Source organism: Thermobia domestica, chromosome 10 (assembly GCF_964235325.1).
Source record: "Thermobia domestica chromosome 10, izTheDome1.hap1.1, whole genome shotgun sequence".
Lineage (NCBI taxonomy): Eukaryota > Metazoa > Arthropoda > Insecta > Zygentoma > Lepismatidae > Thermobia > Thermobia domestica.
Window position 1 is genome coordinate 22,662,344 of NC_137463.1, and position 17,634 is coordinate 22,679,977.

Consider the following 17,634-nt stretch of genomic DNA (forward strand, 5'->3'; position numbering starts at 1 on the left):
GTGTCCAAAATTTGATTTTTAATTTAGTTCGAAAAAAATTTGGATTTGAAAATTTTCAAATGTGGTTTACATCTTTAGTTCGAAACTTATTTTTAAAAATTGGTTCGAAATTTTTTTAAAATTTTTAGTTCGAAAAATTTTGATTTGAAAATTTAGTTCGAAAGTTTTTAGTTTAAAATATTTTTTCGAAAAATTTTTAATTTTTTTTAGTTCGAATTTTTTGGGTTCGAAAATTTTTTGTTCGAAAATTTTTTGATTTGAAAATTTAGTTCGAAAGTTTTTAGTTTAAATTTTTTAGTTCGAATTTTTTTGAAATTTTTGTTTCAAAATTTTTTAGTTCGAAAATTTTTTGTTTGAAAATTTTTTAGTTTTGAAATTTTTTAGTTCGAAAAATTTTTTCGTTTAAAATTTCTTGCACTCTGCGGAACCGTTTCGAAAAGAATCGGAGCAGTTTAGGTTAAAAAAATCTGGCAACACTGTTTCCATTAATGAAGCGCTTACTGAGCAATAAATCGCTTAAACTCACAACAATGTGTTATAAGAAATCTACAAGCAACACCCCTCTTTCACCATTGTTACTTCCAGAGACATAGGCTACTAATTCAAGGACAGGATCTCCATCAAGGTAAGAATCATCTTATCTGTCAAAGAGAGAACGATAATATTTAATGTAAACTTCAGTACAATATCATGATACCAAAAAAAGGGTTATTTAAGGAGGAGGTTGAACCCTTCATGGGAACTTTAAGGATAACCATAAAAAGGGAACAAAATTCTAAAATACAGGTCTAGGGTGATCACCGACATATCGCTCTATATTTCACTCATGGGGTGTGTGGGGGGTCTAAGATCATGTGACCTCTGTCGGCCAATCAGAATCGAGGTACCAAAGCACTCATCTTACTCGTAAAAAGGGAACAAATTTCAAAAGTCACAGGGGCTTAAGATCACGTGACCTCTATCAACCAATCAAATTCAAGGTACCAAACCACTCATCTTACCCATAAAAGGGAACGAATTTTAAAAAATCCCTGAGCCTAAGATCACGTGACCTCTGTCAGCCAATCATAAACACTCATCTTACCCGTAAAAGGGAACGAATTTCAAATATCGCAGGGTCTAAGATCACGTGACAGCTATCAACCAATCAGAATCACACATCTTACCCGTAAAAGGGAACAAATTTCAAAAATCCAGGGTGAGGTCGGGGTGACTCATGACGTCATACCACGTGACCTGAAAGTTTGAATTTCCCGCGTGGGCGGGGCCTAATGTCACGTGACTTCTCTCAGCCAATCAGAATCGAGGTACCAAAGCACTCATCTTAGCCGTAAAAGGGAACGAAGTTCAAAAATCCCGGTCGTAAAAGAGAGTGAGGATGAGTCATTCGGCCATACGGGGGTCCCTACTACTGATTTGCATTGGCACCTTCATTTTACAAGTAATTCCTTATATTGTAGATATTTTATTTCCTATATTTCGTATACGTATTTTTCAGTTCGAAAATAATATATGGCAACACAGTTCGAACTTTGGTTGCACAAAAGCGCATTTATACCTTTATTTGTAAGTTTTCATATAATAGTTTAGTTACTTCCAAACGTTTACTATTGTATTAATAACGTTATCTGTGTTTATTTGCTTAATTTTTTTGTCTTTAAGGCCGTTGTTAGCAGCAGGGACAAGAATGAGATCTACAATTTAAAATGGGATATGAACCACTGAAGTATATTTGATGTTCTTTAACTGGAAATTTCATGCATTAAAGGCATGCCCTGTAGCCGCTAGACTAGTAAAAAGAGCACAGAATTTGTTTGAGAACATAACGAGAATCATTACGACTAAACTTATATTTTTTATATACTTTTCGTTCCGAATTGATCAAAGAATCTTTGAACTTCAGATAACCTGAAGCCTTAAGATAATATTAATGATACTCTGACTCACTAATGACTAATTCATCTTTTGGTGTGTGTGTGTGTGTGTGTGTATTACTTGTTCTCTAAATATCGTATTTCTATGTAGATTATATCTCTTTGTCAGAATTAAGTGCTGAGCATCCATTGTTTGAGAACAACATTTATAGCTAATGGCTCCATCTGTAATGTGTTGGAAGAATTAAACCACAAGCATAAAAACCAGAAAGAATTTTTCTCAATTTATATCTTGTAATTAATAGATAAGATGGGTTGCTGTGACCACAATAAACAGTATTCGTCGTCGTGTCGAGTCAGTTAATGCTCTTACCCAGTGGTGAGTGTTCTGTGGACTCATGCTTACATTTTAAGATTAGCTTCAATAATAAAAGTTACCACTAGAATTAAAAATCACGTGGACTATTAAATAGATATATGACCTAATCGTTAACAAAATGCCTATCTTAACTTTATTTCATGCAGTTGTTTTCTATGCTCAATAAATATGTGAAATTTTATTTATTTCTTCTTTGCCCTTTCCGTTTCAGCTCTTTGAGAAATATGAACATAACATGCACTCTAAATAGATATAGGACGCCATTTAAGGTGGATCACCATCCGGAAGTCAGTACATATTTTAGCTCATTTCCTTAGCTACTGCGCAATGAAACGTTACATACTATAAATATTGTACTATAAGATAGGGTTATATTTCAGCTACAACACAAGACACTGATTCATTTGATTGTGTCTTCTAATACCGAAAAAGGTAACAAATAAAAGGAAAAAAAATTATTCTTTTTACAATGAGCACACAAGATGTCACTTGCTATTAGATCTTACTAGAAGTGCTCAGTTTTATGAAATGTTTATTTGTATGTGTACAGTACTTTAAAGTAACGGTCTTATTATGAAATCGATATATTGTTTAATCGTTTTTCATGTTATGTTTCACATTTTATTTAAATATTAATTTACATTTAAGGAAATAGATTTTGAGAATAAACTTGCGCAGAACGCCATAATGCGTTGTTGCCAAATTTGTACTTTACTGTGGTAGTCACAATAAGAAAATTCCTGGGTTCTAGCGTTGCAGTTCGAGAAGCGGAACTTAGCTGTGAATTGCGATAAGGTCGAAAACTAATTTCTTCCGTAAGTATCCAAGAAGAATCCATGATTACTTCCTGTGTTATCTGGCATCAGTAAACACTCGACTCTATCTGGCAATGCCGCACTATTTAAGCAGCGTTTAGCATAGCACCGAGAACACCTAGTGATCCATCTTAAAGGTTAAACTTTGCAATAAGTATTAGTTGAGCACATTTGATTCATTTTCTTATTTTGTAAAGCATTTAAGTATAGCTGAGACCAAAAGGTGCAGGCTTTTCATTATATAATACCAGCGTCAATTACTCGCTCTTCTGGGTTAAAATAAGAAAAATTAGTAATACGTTCCGTTAGTCAGTCACTTTTTACTACTACTGAAGCACTCTCTGATGTCGGTCATTTTCGATCATTTTTATGTATCTCTCTCTTCCCTTTACCTCAAGTTGGGCGCTGAATTTGGATTTAAATGGCATCGAAACTATCACTGTTCATCTGATCGACCCCGAAAACTATGGATTCGACACTAATATGAGTCATTTTCGATCATTTCTTAAATTTCCCCCTTCCCCTCCTCTAAGTTGCACCTTCAAAGTGAAATGATAAAAAATCATCGCAGGCCCGAACCTCATCTATATTGAAAATTTGATCGAGATCGGTCGGGTGGTTCAAGAGTTATTAAGTCACAAACAGCCACTTTCATTTTTATTTATATGGATAGATAGATTTACCAACACAGTAGATGAACGACTTTATTATTATTATTATTATTATTATTATTATTATTATTATTATTATTATTATTATTATTATTATTATTATTATTATTATTATTATTATTATTATTATTACAGTGTTTCATGTTACTGTCTTTCTTTGTTTATCTGTCTCTTTGTGCGAAAGTTTGCAGTCAGTTTCTCGCCTTATCATTTATTTTCATTAACCCAGAAGATTCCAAGCTACTTTCGTTCTTAATTGCATTTGTGGCACACTTAATCATTGCATACTTTGAACCTATATATTCATTGGCTTTGAGCCGAAAATACATGCAAGCTCCCTCGTGGCTGAGTAGTTAGCGTACGCGCCTTTGGCGTACGAGAGCCGGGTCCGAGAGATCTCCCGCGCCAAAGGTGTGTGCGCTCATCATATAACTACGTAATTCGTTGTTCGTCATCATATAACTACGAGTTCGTTGGAATTAATCGGTTAAAATAGAATGTAGTAGAAAACTGGACACATTGTTGTCAACCACGATTCACATGGTCTGGGATCGAACAAGGGACCCCTAGTACCAAACGCGAGCTCTCTACCACTAAGTCAGCGTGCCGCTGGCATCCGACTAATGATGTTCCTTATTTTCAAACGTTGTAATGCTATCGATTGTTTGTAATGCTATCGTATTTGTTTTTTGTCATTAACTGAGTCACAGTGTCCTACATATTAACGTTGATATGTTCTTTGTCAATAACTGAGTCACAGTGCCCTACATATTAACGTTGATATGTTCTTTGTCAATAACTGAGTCACAACGCCCTACATATTAACGTTAATATGTTCTTTGTCAATAACTGAGTCATAACGCCCTACATATTAACGTTGATATGCTCTTTGTCAATAACTGAGTCACAACGCCCTACATATTAACGTTGGTATGTTCCTTGTCAGTAACTGAGTCACAATGCCCTACACATTCACGTTGATATGTTCTTTTGTCAATAATTGAGTCACAGTGCCCCACATGTTAACGTTGAATCCGAATCACATAAAATCTCACAGGGATTGAACACATCTCTCTATGGTAAGAGCCCAGAAATAACTTTTTTAATTTTTAATTTTTTTTTTATTAACTTGACTACTGAAATTAGTATCAAGTCCTTACAGCAATACGATGTTACAGGCGCGTAATCAGAATACTAGGACGGAGGGACTGAGATCATTTTTGAGGGATGCTAACTTGAGTTTGCCTTACATTCATATATACCTACCAACCAACAACTGAGATTTGATCACAGGGACGACTGATCTTTCTTAGCCACCCCTACACAGAGAAGAAAACGTATATAGCATAGGTAAAAACGTAGGTTATCAGTGAAAACAAAACATGCGTAAATCCTGTAGTTTTTGTACTTAAAGTCGACTATATATAACCTCCTGCAGCAAACATCTAACTTAAAACGTATATTTTATAATAATGTCCGTATAAGTGTTCCATCTATACATACTTTCCGTACGACTGTATATAGACGGTAAGAATCTCATATATACAGATGGACGTATATAACATACAACTGACGTATACAATATAAGTATATGTATGTAGCATATGGATATGGTATGCTCTGTACAGATTTCCGTAGTGAATATATGGATTCCATATATTTGTACAGTATACTACTGTCCGGATAATGTTTTTTTTTTTCAGTGTAGCTACTTTGTTATATGTTTTCAGTCTAAATAGAATTTATCATCCGGCACTTTTCAGATGTTACTGTATAATTACGTAAAGTGTGGTCGACAATAGCTGAGCTTCATAAACATTAGATGATTAATAATGATTATGTATTTATTTAAGACTAAATCCTTTTAAAGAATGTTTCATCAATAATAGTCAGGTAAAGCTTCATTTAGAATAATGATGTTTGCAAATTCTTATTTTGTTGTATCATCATCACTTCATCATCATCATCATCATCATCATCGTAAGTATTCTGAGGTAATTTGCCGCAAGTTCAGAGGCTTCCATTTACTTTGGTCCTCAAATAACCTCTTCATCTTGACACGTAGGAAGGAGTTCTTCCCTTGTTAATATGGGCAACTGAAATGTTTCTCCGCTGTGACCATTCTCACAATAATAAAAGAAAATAATAATAATCTTACAAACACGCATTTTAACCATGACCCAAAAAGCAAGTCAGCTCAGTGAGGGAGAATGTTTTCACGTAGGAACTTTAATAAATGTTTTAATATGAATGTGAAAAAAAAAATAATAGAATGGAAGTAAAAGAAAAAAATAGTTAATTTAAGTAATGAAAATAATATTGATTTATTCATACACCAACATTGGCGAAAAGCGAACCAAATGTTGTAATGGATTATTCGTAGGTGTGTGTCCGTGCCGTGGGGGGAGGGGCGACGGTCCCGGGCGCGGAAGTAAGGGGGCGCAAAATTCGGGAGGAAAAAGAAAAGAAAAGAAGGAAAGATTGATTGATTTATTTTTGAGTTTTACGTCCCGTTCAGCAGCGAGGCTATATGAGACGTCGACCTACTGATTAACGTGGAATCCGAACCACATGAGCTCCCGCCGGAAATCGAACCAGGGTCTCCCGCGCCAAAGGCGCGTACGCTAACCGCTTAGCCACGGAGGAACTTAAAAGAAGGAAAGAAAAATGAGAGAGGGAAAAATTACTTGGAATATTACTAGCATGTACTTAAATTCTCTTCCTGCTTTAGGAAGTAATCCTATAATGTTACTCATGTTAGAAAAATGCATGTGAACATACATAAAATGGAATGGAAAAAAGTAATAAAAAGTGCTCAAAATCAAGGAAAACCATGGTTCATTTTTGAATATTTACTTGCGCTTCGCGCCAACTATGGTGGCGCTTCGCGGCTGGTGTGTCGATCTCACTCACATGTACGGGGGCGCCGTCGTATACTCTGGCCCCGGGTGCTGGTTTTCCACGGCACGGCATTGTAGTATATGACTGTTAGGATAAGACATTTAACATATATACAGTATAAATATGTCTATAAAGCATTTGTTCCAGTAGAACTATGCAGTTATTTATCGGCGTTGAACAACATACTTTTCAGCGCCATAAAAGTTCGTTTTTGTCGATTTTCTCGGAAACTACGCATCAGAGTTTAATCTTGAGAATATAATTTTGATAATTTTGGTGTAATCTATCAACTGAGATATCCTATGTTTTGTCTTTGGACAAATATTTTAGTAAAATAGAAAATAACATTAAAAAAAGTGAACCATAATATTGGTCTATATTTCATTTAGAGGCGAGCACGGTAGCTCGGTGGTAAAACCCTAACCTTTGGCGCGTGGGTGGTCCCTGGTTCGATTCTCGGTCAAATAAGTTTGTAGTAGATAACATCGTGTCCGTGTGTGTTTTGGGGGGTACTCCCGTTTCCTCCCACTTTCTGGTTCCACCAATTCTTCCATCACCATTCATTTGCCTTGATTATCCGTTCTCCCTTAGCCTAAAGGGCATCATTGTGGGACGTTAAGAGCCTGACATACTAAAAATAATACATTTACCATTTACCTTTTGCTTATTTTTCGGAAGTGAAAGGAAGTAATGAAATGCAACTTACCGCAATCATAGATAATGCTATTCTCCAACAGCAAAAGTGAAATTGAAGAATTTTCAGTGTTGCCATCCATAGAAATTACAGTGTTACCAGAATAACATGTCTCCCAAAATCTAAGTTAAGGCAACGACTAGAGGAACGAATTCAACTACATTTGATTACGTATCATGCTGCTTTGGTATCCTGTGAACTACTTTTTAAAATAATAGTTGTATTTAGTTTGTAATAAACAAAATAGTTTTAACATACAGTTATTAAAATTAAATAATAAAATTATTTAAAAAGTAGTTCAGAGGATACCAAAACAGCATGATATGTAATCAAATGCAGTTGAGTTTGTTCCTCTAGTCGCTGCCTTACTTTACATTTTGGGGGAAATATTATTTTGGCTGGCTACACTGAAAATTCTTGAGTTGATTTTGAGTTTAACGTCCCTTTCAGCAGCGAGGCTATATGAGACGTGGACCTACTGATTAATGTGGAATCCAAACCACATGAGCTCCCGCCGAGAATCGAATGAAATTTCTTGAGGTTCATATTTTCTGTTGTAGAATAACATTATCTATGATTGTGGTAAGTTGCATTTCATTACCTCTTTTTTTTACTTATTAAAAACAAGCAAAAGAAAAATGGTAAATATTGTATTATTTTCAGTAAGTCACGCTCTTAATGTAGTTAACTTTAGTTAGAGCTGTTTAAATCTGAATGGAAAACATATATCATTTGTGTTTGAAAGAAAAAAAGGGGGCAAATACACGTGAGTGATTATGATAAAATTAATAAAATGAAAACAGTGATGAAATGAGGAAAAACGGACAAAACTAAAAAGAATATGCTGTCCGTTTTTGCTAAGGAGCAAGACTATTCACGGACATAAAAATGTCATGTGTTTTATTAGTATTTAGTGTACAGTTTATACACATGTACAAAAATAATGTATTTCTAAAGCTCCTCCGCAAATGACGCCACTGGCTATAAATTCCACATTCGGCTTCTATCGAACCTATGCGCCATTTAACAGCTCTGTTTAACTAACTAACTCTATAGCCTATGGAACTCGAAGGTTCAATGCCGCATTCACAAACGCTCTCCATTGACTTCTATCCTTCCGTCCAACTGCGCCTAGGTCTTCCTAATGGTCGTTTTCCGGTTAGTCTTCCAGTCAAGACTTTGAAAGCGTTCCTACTTCCTTCCATTCTGGCTACATGACCTGCTCCCCTGAGCCTCCTAGATTTGATGACCCTAACAATGTTGGGTGAACCGTATAAATTATGTACGTAGTTCCTCGTTATGAAGTTTCCGCCATTCCCCATTCCCGTTTCTCTTGGGTCCAAATATTCGTCTCAGGATTTTGTTCACAAATACGTTCAATCTATGTTCTTCCCTCAGAGTAAGCGAGCATTTTTCTTAACCATACAGCGCAACAGACATAATTATAATTTTATATATTTTAAGCTTCAAATTCCTCGACAGAATTCGCGACGACAAAATATTTTGAACTGAATAATAACACGAATTCCCTGCTTTTAGTCGACATTTACTTTTCGTAAACATGGTTTTGGTCTGTTAATATTAATCCTATATATTTGAAAGTATCTAATTATTTACAGAAATAAATAGAAAATAGGGGGAAAATTATGTCGTGAAGCAACCACCTAAAATCTCTTAAATATTTCAGTATCATTTCTCTTGGAAAAGAATGCAAGAGACCTACTTTTCACGTTCCGCTCTTGAAAATGAAGATTTATCTTGTTAATACTTTGTGTTGATCATAATTCATAAACTGTATAGAGAAAAATCTACGCATATCTTGTCGAGAAAGGATTTTTTTTTTTTAAATCAGTATTCAAGAAGTCAGAATTGTTCTGTAGATTCAGAGAAAAGAAGCCATATAGGGTATTTAAGAGTGCATAGTAACTCAGCATTACGATATGTGGTTCAGAGTCGAATTCAAAGTACGAAGTTTCTATTTAATTGGAGAAACGTGCCTCAGGAAGTGATGTTGGTACTTTTGGCATAAGTTACGAGGCATTTTTGTGTTTGTCGAGTTTTTTTTAGGGTTACAGGGAAAAAATGTGGGTCACCTTTCTACTCATGGGTGCCTATTTTGGTTTTTCTGTCTTGTCTTCAATCTGAATTAAGCAGCATCTGCTCCGGTTGTTCCCCCTCTCCACCACCTCTAACCCTCCGTTACTCCTATACCGTTTCATCCCAGACATTGCATTTTACAGGTACTATTAGTGTTTTTCCACACCATTGAATGGATTGTTTCCTTACAAACCTCTCGTCTAAAATTATCCTCTTGTTTCTTATTCTTCAAGGTTTTTTTTTTTTCTTTTTAAATCTCACACCCTGTGACCTTTTCAGGCAGATGGGAGATTTTTTTTTCGTACGGTGACGGACGAATCGATCACGTTGGAATCGGAGCTATTGGTGATTTTTTCTCCCTAAAGAAACAACAAAAGCGATATAAAATGTGGAACGAATAATGTTGCCGTTGCATTATTATTATTATTATTATTATTATTATTATTATTATTATTATTATTATTATTATTATTATTATTATTATTATTATTATTATTATTATTATTATTATTATTAAGTATTCTGCCTTTTGGCAGGTTCTGGGACTAGTGAGGGTTTTTTTTTTCTTTTATCTTATTTCTTTTCTTAATTTTCAGTTTGGACCTGGAAATGTTTCTTCCATATTTCTCGATTTTCAGGTTCCTCTTTTAACTCCCAATATTTTCTTCTGTTTTTCAAATCATCGATCACTTGTGTTCTTCTTCTTCCAATTCCTCGCTTTCCTTCCATCTTTCTTTCTATGGCGATATGAAGACAATTTATTTGCAAGATGTGTCCAATCCAATTAGCCTTTCTACGAAGGACGGTGGCTAGAAGCGTCCTCTTCTCTTGTATCCGTTTTAAAACATCCTTGTTTGTTACTCTCTCCGTCCATTTTATCTTCTCCATCTTCGTCCAACACCACATTTCGAAGCTCTCTAAATATTTCTTCTCTAACTTGCGTAATGTCCAAGTCTCTGAACCAAATCTATCGTTGCATGTTGGACTCCAATTCATCTTGCAGAAAATCATGCATCATATCTGGTTGGATGATGCAATTTTTTACAGATGCAGTCTCTGTTGGTCTAGTGGCTAGAGCACGCCTTTTGGTATACGTGGTTAGTGACGTACGTAAGCGGGTTAAACCTCCCGCTTGAGCAAGAAATTGTAGAAAATTAACACTATATAAAGATATACTGTACGCAAAAATCACTCTGTTCTGAAAGGATATGAAATATACGAAATTGAGTGCTTGCATCCCCCGTGAGGAAATTTTTCATAACGACATTGTGCGTGTTCCCGGGTTCGATTCTCGGTGTAGGTGCCTCGGTGCCAAAAAGGTTCGCTAACACTCAGATCAAACAACCCAACGTTCCTTCTCAAAATCATTACCACTTTTTAAGTTTGGGGAATGCCTCCACTGCGACCGAATGCAAATGTGTATTTCTCAGCTCGTGAAAATGAATCGCACAGCTTCCATTGGTTCCGTCCGAATGCAGTTCGCAGTGCAGGAAGTAAGTACCTATAAAAGTATTTAGGATAAAATACATGTACAGGGTGTTTCAAAACAACACCGACAACGTTTGGGAGGTGATTCCTGACACCAAGATAAGACAAAAAGTATAGACCAACTTGGGTGCACAAATGCTTCCTTTCGGAGTTATAATCTGCCGAAAACATGAAAAAATGAACTTAAAAGATCCATAGAACCAAAACTTTGGGATGTACCCTAGCCGGGTCAAAACTTCATTTACGAACTAATATGTGTCCTATCCAAAAATGCATGTTTCAGAAGCCTGAAGTACTTCCACAACAATTTTTATAGAGGGAGTTTGGCTACGGACATATGATTTGAAGTAGTCACCAACTACCTCTATGAAAAAATGTTGTAGAAGTACCTTAGGAGTCTGAAACGTGCATTTTTGGATAGGATACATTATTTTCTCAGTGAAGGCTTGGCCCGACTACGGTAGGTCTCATAGTTTTGGAGCTATGGGCCTTTAAATTTCATTTTTTCATGTTTTCGGCAGCCTATAACTTCGAAAGAAAGCATTTGTGCATCCAAGTTGGTCTATACTTTTCGTCTTATCTTGTGGTCAAGAATCACCTCCCAAACGTTGTCGGTGTTGTTTTGAAACACCCTATATATATCCATTACACATAAAATAGTGTTTCTGCAGAAAGATTTTGTATTCTGGTAGCAACACTTGTATATTGTTCACTTCTACTAGATATGCTTGCACGAGAGGATTTGTTTCGTGACCCACCGGGAAGTGTGGTTAGTGGATGCCTAAGAAGGCAATACCGATCAAGAGGCAGGCGAGTTGCAAGCCAGGTCAGGAGCAATTATCTTTTCTTCCATACCAGTCTGTGCTCCTCACTGTTTTCAAGAACTTAATCACAAGTCATTTCATGTTGTGTATCCTCTATGCAAAACGTATATACAGTGTGTGATCAAAAGTATCCGGACACCCCCAAAACATACGTTTTTCATATTAGGTGCATTGTGCTGCCACCTACTGCCAGGAACTCATTATAAGCGACCTCAGTAGTCATTAGACATCGTGAGAAAGCAGAATGGGCGTTCCGCGGAACTCACGGACTTCGAACGTGGTCAGATGATTGGGTGTCACTTGTGTCAGAAGTCTGTACACGAGATTTCCACACTCCTAAACATCCCTAGGTCCACTATGTCTGACGTGATAGTGAAGTGAAAAGGTGAAGGGATACGTACAGCACAAAAGCATACAGACCGACCTCGTCTGTTGACTGACAGAGACCGCCGACAGTTGAAGAGGGTCGTAAAATGTAATAGGCAGACATCTATCCAGACCATCACACAGAAATTCCAAACTGCATCAGGATCCACTCCAAGTACTATGACAGTTAGGCGTGAAGTAAGAAAACTTGGATTTCATGGTCGAGCGGCTGCTCATGAGCCACACATCACGCAGGTAAGTGCCAAATGACGCCTCGCTTGGTGTAAGGAACGTAAACATTGGACGACTGAATAGTGGGAAAACATTGTGTGGAGTGACGATTCACTGTACACAATGTGGCGATCTGATGGCAGAGTGTGGGTATGGCGAATGCCCGAGGAACGTCATTTGTCAGCGTGTGTAGTGCCAACAGTAAAATTCGGAGGGGGTGGTATTATGGTGTGGCCGTGTTTTTCTTGGAGGGGGCTTGCACCCCTTGTTGTTTTGCGTGGCACTCGCACTGCGCAGGCCTACATTGAAGTTTTAAGCACCTTCTTGCTTCCCACTGTTGAAAAGCAATTCGGGGATGGCGATTACATCTTTCAACACGATCGAGCACCTGTTCATACTGCACGGCCTGTGGCGGAGCTGTTACACGACCACAACATCCCTGTAATGGACTGGCCTGCACAGAGTCCTGACTTTAATCCTATAGAACAGAACTTTCTTTTCTGTTTCAGGGAAGATGAAGTAAAAGATGAAAACGTTAGAACAGAAGTGTTCAAAATTATGTTTGTTCAAAGACAAACAGAAAATTAATTGATTAGTCTACTTGCCTTTCTGTTGTTTGTATCTGCTAAACTGATTGTCTGCTCTCGTTCATTTTGCTTTCTTCTGCAAAAACAACCATTTACCCCTTCCCTATCGGGGCCTTTCATAAAAAGCTACTAATACACAGTATAGGTGGTTTGGCTGCAAAGTTATTATACTCATTCTCGAAACTTCAATTTTTTAATTTTTTTTTTCAAACTCGTAGCTAGTAGTCTTCTCGATACTAGCTACGTTATATGTTCACACTAATAGCGTCTGCATATTGAAATACAAAGCAATGAATGAATGTTCGTTGAACCCTTGATGTCTTAAAATTTAACCTTCACTGAGCAATAAAATCCGAGTTGGAAAAATTATACTATGGATGTTTCTGTTATTGTTTCACTATACAATATTAATATAAAAATTAATAATTCGATTTAAGTTTCGCTCTCTTATCTCCCAACAAGCCCTTCGGCACAAATGAGTTTGGCAGTACATCCCTGGGTACTATGGTCGCCCGAAGGTGGGGACCCCCTCTGGCTCACGAAAATGTACATGTAATATAGCAAACCACATATATTAAATACCAGACTAATGTGGCAACCATGGAGATGAGCCTTCCCCCCCCCTCTAAAAATTTTCTTCGGGCGCCCCTGATGGGCACAATAGTTATAAGTGTCTCTTGCGGATTTTTCGTTGCGTTGCGATTCGCAAAATTTTGCAAAGGCTATTACGGAATGAGACCCTTGGTACCGATTAAATTTAAAACCTTAAAAAAAAGTGATTTAATCAGAATTGAATGAACGAACGAACCGAAGTGGTGGAACCGATTCCGATCAAGAAGCAAGAATGTCCATCATGTTTAGTTTTACCTACGAAAAAAACTTCAAATACCAGGAAGGAAGCCAAATAAAAGGGAGAGGGAGAAGATAGATTCCCCCTGACGCAGGAAGAAGAAGCAGTACAAGGATATGTAGTCCAGGTATACGGACAAGAAAACGTGATTGGAAGTGGAATTCCTAGATCGAGCCGCGTGGCACTTTGGGTCTTCAAAAGAACCTCCAAAAGGGCAAAGGGAGATGAACAGATTGTTTTTTTTTATTAAAAAAAGAAGTATTGAAAAAATAGCAGCTGCTTCTTTCGTTTTATTATTATTATTTTCTTTATCTTCTTCCATTCTTTTCATCATGCCTCAACAGATTAGCAACAAACTACAGGGTGGTTCATAAATTTGTTCGTTCCATAAGAGGAAGAAAGAGAAAGGGTGTCAAGGTCAAAATTTAAGGCTTAGGTAAATAGGATAAACAGCAGAAGCAGAATATGTTTGCCGGGTGGGTTTAGACATATTTTCTTTAGATATTATTCTGTGAAGAATACTAAATACTGGAGTGTCAACTGAGAATCGATTCTTTGATTGTAGATTTTCAGTCTGTCTAAGTAGGCGGCTATTTGAAGCGTTCGCAAAGCGTTTTTTTTTTTTTTTTTTTTGCTCATGCACACGCTTGGAATACGCTGACCATGTGTTTAAATGTGGATGGCTAATCGCGAAGCAAACGCGAAGGCAATAAAAACGTGAAGTAAACGTCACCGCGAGAGTATTTGGTGCGTTTCGGAATAATAGACCGCCTGCTGTTTAAAAGATATCTAAAGGAAGGAAAAAAGGAGAAACGTGTTGCCAGACTTACTCTGTGACTATTTGAGAATGCGTTTTCGAAACGTTACCCCGTAGAGTGTACACGACCAAGGTGGCTATTTGGTAACTTTACTTTTACCAGAGTTACAAATCATACTGTGAGCCAGTCAGGGTGTCCAGGTCTATAATAGCAGAGTTCCAGTACTCTGCACAAAGGATCTTCAAAGCAGCTGTTTCTTGCTGAAATCCCCTTGCCTGGCAACACGTCTTTCCTTTTTCCCTTCCTTTTGACATCTTTTAAACAGCAGGCGGTCTATTGTTCCAAAACGTATCAAATACGCCCGAGCTGACGTTTTCTCCGCGTTTTTATTGCTTTCGCGTTTGTGATTAGCCATCCACATTTAAATAATGGTCAGCGTATTCCAAGCGTACGCATGAGCAATAAAAACGTGTTGCGATCGCTTCAAATAGCCGCCCTGTTAATCTTGGGCTGACTTCTCACAGAATATTGCGAGACAAAAATGAATGACAAGAATAGGAGACTGATAATTTAGTGATAAAGAGCATTATTTGTTCTCATAACGTGTATAAAGACTGTGTTTGAGATACGAAGCAAGGAGTCTGAGACTGTCAGGAAAGGTTAATATGAAAAACAACTTACATTGTGTTTCTGTGGTAGTCGAAGTCAACCTCGAAGGCTCCACCTCTTCTCGATTTACATACATTGTTTCTTCTAGACATGTTTTTAAGGGGACAGACTACTAAATATTTTTCAAAAGCTGACAGTTTTTCTTTTGCCAGTTTTTCGTAAGTGAAAAGAGATAATGAAATGTAACTTACCTCAGTAATAGATAATGTTATTCTACACCCTAAAATATGAATCGGAAGAATTTTCATTGTTGCCATCCATAGAAATTACAGTGTGGCCAGAATTTGAATTACCCAAAAATCTAGGTTATGGCAGCGACTAGAAAAATGAACTCAACGGCAATTGATGAATTATCATACTGTCTGTATTCCTTGTTAACTACTTCTTAAATAATATTTGTATTTATTTTGTAATAAAGAGTAAAAAATAAATAAATTTTAGTTATCAGTACAGGAGTACCCCGAGAAGACCCACGGACACGATGTTGCCCTCAACAAACTTGCGTGGCAGGGGATCGAACCAAGGACCCCACACACTAGAGGTAAGTGCTCTACCATGAGCCACAGGCCTCCACTTGATGGATTTTAATTAGCGTTCCTTTCAACACTGAAACTTTAGGAGATGTAGACCTACAGTTAAATGTGGGATCCGATTTATAAGAGCTCCCACCATAATCGAATCCGGGTCTCCGGGTGCTCGTATATTCGTAATTTCCTGGTTTAATGCCACACTCTGTACTCTTGGGATCCCATCTGGAGGCGGTTTCTCACACCTTCTGAAATTTGCTTTGGTCTACGTACTTGTATTAAAATCGTCATTGATGTCTTGGTGGGTGATATCTGACAAACTCAATGGGATCCCTCAAAGTTATACAGAAATCGGTGCCACTGCCCGTACTTAAACATTTTTGCCTATTCAAATACTGTAGTCGCACATCTTGGGCCGTGAAAACATAAATAACATACGAAAAACCAATATACTTCATTTTCATTTATAGTGCTTTCTATATCCAACCTTATCAAGACATATAACATTCTAATCTCTTTTGTTTTTATGTGCATTACTAATGATGGAAAAGAAAATTACTTTAATACAATTGTTTTATGTTTGCCTTTTGGCTACATTCTGTATCTTTTTATTGAATCTCCTTCTTTTAAAAAAGTTTTTTTTATTATTATTATTTTGAAAAATCAAATTGATTGGTTTCTCATCTAAAGCGGGCCAAAGATTAAGAATCAAGATTACTCTAGAAGTCTATTGCACCAGTTTACAACATGAGCGACAGTGTTGCCAACGAATGGGAATCAGATTCCTGTCTTCTGTCCAAAATTATCGTAACTATAGGCAAGAAACGTGTATCAAGGTCCTTTTTTTTTTTTTCATTCCTTTTACGTGATCTTTATAATTTATCGATTTTTAGAACAAAATACTGATGTATAATTTCCAATAATAATAATAATAATAAATAAATAAATAAATAAATAAATACGAGCATTCTCATTCATCTAACGACGTTTTTAGATAGAGGGCGTGGGCGAACGGTGTAAAGCATGAGACCTGTCTGTCGCGGATTGGAACTCTACTTAGGGCTCTTTTGCCCTTTCGTCATTCATTTCACATAGTGCAAAGGACACATTAAGGGAATTAGAATTCAGAAATAAGAACAAACTTGAGTTGAATTGAGGTAAATGACTTTAGGTTACCAAATCAGTCAGTTGTAACCGTAAGGTATTTTGACAGATTAAAAAAAAACACGTGGCGTAACAGCTCTTTATGAACCTGAGCAGTTCCAACGCCATCTGTTAGTGGCCGGCTGAAGTACGACCTAGCGACGAACACGTGGACCTAACAGGCGCATCAGGAGTTTTTCTAGACCCAGTGGGTGTCACCTCTTTTATTCACATGACTCCCCAGTTTACCTCACGACGCTAGGTGGACGCCGAAAATTGGAAAGAACCGACCGGAAATCGAACCGGGAGCCACGCGGACCTGAGTCCAACATTTTAATCCTTAGACCACGGTGCCCCTTGACAAACTTCAGCTTCAGTCAATTTCCGCCCTTAATTTGGTCTTCCTTTTTTAATATATATATATATATATATATCACAGGAACACATAGTACATGGTATATTGTACACCATTGATGAAATCAATCCGAGCTTAACTAAACTTGGCATGGTAGTAGACCTTGAGGAGCTTATGTATACATCCCTATATGCCAAAACAAAATGAAAATGAAATTTTGAGTTTTACGTCCCACGGTTATGCCGGTTAGGCTAAAGGAGACGGTGATAATGAGTAATGAATGAAATGAAGAAAGTGGGAGGAAACGGGAGAACCCCGAGAAAACCCACGCACACAGTGTTTGTCCACCACAAAGTTCACTTGGCGGGAGCAGGGTTTGAACCCGAGACCCCTAGCACCAGAGGT

At 37.1% G+C, this 17,634-nt stretch overlaps 1 protein-coding gene across 1 annotated transcript in view; it reads left to right on the forward strand.

The window, feature by feature from the left end:
- Positions 1 to 17,634, forward strand: part of Shrm (shroom) — a 660,087-nt gene that overhangs the window by 108,829 nt on the left and 533,624 nt on the right. The gene's annotated exons all lie outside the window — the stretch shown is intronic.